Here is a 2500-nt window from a genome sequence, read left to right as displayed (position 1 = left end):
CTGGTGCTGTAAGCATTTTCACTTTTCTCTCCTTAAGGCAGAGGACACTGCTGCTTTTTCATTTGACAAATATGTGAGAAAGAGGCAAGATTGAAGAAGAGATGCATGAAAAGAGGTGGGTAACAGTAAAAAGGGAAAAGAGAATCAATCAATATCATATCAATATTTTCTTCATTTTGGAATGTTAATCAATGAACTGGTTTAGGTTCGTTAACATTTTGCAATTGACCTACTGTTGTTGGTGTTTGAGTCTTTTCAAGCCGGTTCTGACCAATAGCTCAGAGTTCTCTGTGAAGAACAGAAAGTTTAATTCACCATTCACCCTACCATTCTAAGAACTGCTTCATTTTTTAAAAACGGGGTCCCTTTGAACATAAAATGAGATTTCTTAAACATGTCATAAATGTACTATAAATGACAGCAATTTGTAACAGCTTTTAAAGGACTATGTGTTGGAGACAAACTTGCTTACGGCCATACCTCTCTGATTGCGCCCGATCTCGTCAGATCTCGGAAGCTAAGCAGAGTCGGGCCTGGTTAGTACTTGGATGGGAGACTGCCTGGGAATACCTGGTGCTGTAAGCTTTTTCACTTTTCTCTCAATAAGGCAGAAGACACTGCTGCTTTTTCATTTGACAAATATGTGAGAAAGAGGCAAGATTGAAGAAGAGATGCATAAAAAGAAGTGGGTAACAGTCAAAAGGGAAAAGAGAATCAATCAATATCATATCAATATTTTCTTCATTTTGGAATGTTAATCAATGAACTGGTTTAGGTTCGTTCACATTTTGCAATTGACCTACTGTTGTTGGTATTTGAGTCTTTTCAAGCCGGTTCTGACCAATAGCTCAGAGTTCTCTGTGAAGAACAGCAAATTTGAATTCACCATTCACCCTACCATTCAAAGAACTGCTTCATTTTTTAAAAACGGGGTCCCTTTGAACATAAAATGAGATTTCTTAAACATGTCCTAAATGTACTATAAATGACAGCAATTTGTAACAGCTTTTAAAGGACTATGTGTTGGAGACAAACTTGCATACGGCCATACCTCTCTGATTGCGCCCGATCTCGTCCGATCTTGGAAGCTAAGCAGAGTTGGGCCTGGTTAGTACTTGGATGGGAGACTGCCTGGGAATACCAGGTGCTGTAAGCTTTTTCACATTTCTCTCCATAAGGCAGAGGACACTGCTGCATATTTCAGTTGACAAATATGTGAGAAAGAGGCAAGATTGAAGAAGAGATGCATGAAAAGAGGTGGGTAACAATAAAAAGGGAAAAGAGAATCAATCAATATCATATCAATATTTTCTTCATTTTGGAATGTTAATCAATGAACTGGTTTAGGTTCGTTCACATTTTGCAATTGACCTACTGTTGTTGGTATTTGAGTCTTTTCAAGCCGGTTCTGACCAACAGGTCAGAGTTCTCTGTGAAGAAAAGTAAAGTTTAATTCACCATTCACCCTACCATTCAAAGAACTGCTTCGTTTTTTAAAAACGGGGTCCCTTTGAACATAAAATGAGATTTCTTAAACATGTCCTAAATGTACTATAAATGACAGCAATTTGTAACAGCTTTTAAAGGACTATGTGTTGGAGACAAACTTGCTTACGGCCATACCTCTCTGATTGCGCCCGATCTCGTCCGATCTCGGAAGCTAAGCAGAGTCGGGCCTGGTTAGTACTTGGATGGGAGACTGCCTGGGAATACCTGGTGCTGTAAGCTTTTTCACTTTTCTCTCCGTAAGGCTGAGGACAATGCTGCTTTTTCATTTGACAAATATTTGAGAAAGAGGCAAGAGTGAAGAAGAGATGCATGAAAAGACGTGAGTAACAGTAAAAAGGGAAAAGAGAATCAATCGATATCATATCAATATTTTCTTCTTTTTGGAATGTTAATCAATGAACTGGTTTAGGTTCGTTCACATTTTGCAATTGACCTACTGTTGTTGGTATTTGAGTCTTTTCAAGCCGGTTCTGACCAATAGCTCAGAGTTCTCTGTGAAGAACAGCAAATTTTAATTCACCATTCACCCTACCATTCAAAGAACTGCTTCATTTTTTAAAAACGGGGTCCCTTTGAACATAAAATGAGATTTCTTAAACATGTCCTAAATGTACTATAAATGACAGCAATTTGTAACAGCTTTTAAAGGACTATGTGTTGGAGACCAACTTGCTTACGGCCATACCTCTCTGATTGCGCCCGATCTCGTCCGATCTCGGAAGCTAAGCAGAGTCGGGCCTGGTTAGTACTTGGATTGGGGACTGCCTGGGAATACCTGGTGCTGTAAGCTTTTTCACTTTTCTCTCAATAAGGCAGAAGACACTGCTGCTTTTTCATTTGACAAATATGTGAGAAAGAGGCAAGATTGAAGAAGAGATGCATGAAAAGAGGTGTGTAACAGTAAAAAGGGAAAAGAGAATCAATCAATATCATATCAATATTTTCTTCATTTTGGAATGTTAATTAATGAACTGGTTTAGGTTCGTTAACA

General features: G+C 38.6%; 4 non-coding genes and 1 pseudogene across 4 annotated transcripts; all 5 read left to right on the top strand.

Annotated features, from left to right (window-relative positions):
* Positions 1–15, top strand: part of LOC137873208 (5S ribosomal RNA) — a 109-nt pseudogene extending 94 nt beyond the window's left edge.
* Positions 16–466: 451 nt separating this feature from the next.
* Positions 467–585, top strand: LOC137873338 (5S ribosomal RNA). Its single transcript, XR_011103188.1, has one exon. It is a non-coding gene; the product is annotated as a 5S ribosomal RNA (ribosomal RNA).
* Positions 586–1037: 452 nt separating this feature from the next.
* Positions 1038–1156, top strand: LOC137873099 (5S ribosomal RNA). Its single transcript, XR_011103010.1, has one exon. It is a non-coding gene; the product is annotated as a 5S ribosomal RNA (ribosomal RNA).
* A 453-nt stretch (positions 1157–1609) lies between these two features.
* Positions 1610–1728, top strand: LOC137873328 (5S ribosomal RNA). The gene has a single exon (XR_011103178.1). It is a non-coding gene; the product is annotated as a 5S ribosomal RNA (ribosomal RNA).
* Positions 1729–2180: 452 nt separating this feature from the next.
* LOC137873040 (5S ribosomal RNA) lies at positions 2181–2299 on the top strand. Its single transcript, XR_011102953.1, has one exon. It is a non-coding gene; the product is annotated as a 5S ribosomal RNA (ribosomal RNA).
* Positions 2300–2500: the final 201 nt, after the last annotated feature.

Source organism: Cebidichthys violaceus, unplaced genomic scaffold, assembly GCF_023349555.1.
Source record: "Cebidichthys violaceus isolate CVI_PGR_0920_01 unplaced genomic scaffold, fCebVio1.0.p SCAF_16, whole genome shotgun sequence".
NCBI classification, from domain to species: Eukaryota; Metazoa; Chordata; class Actinopteri; order Perciformes; family Stichaeidae; genus Cebidichthys; species Cebidichthys violaceus.
The sequence above is the reverse complement of the archived record's forward strand: the minus strand, read 5'-3'. Positions and strand labels throughout refer to the sequence as shown.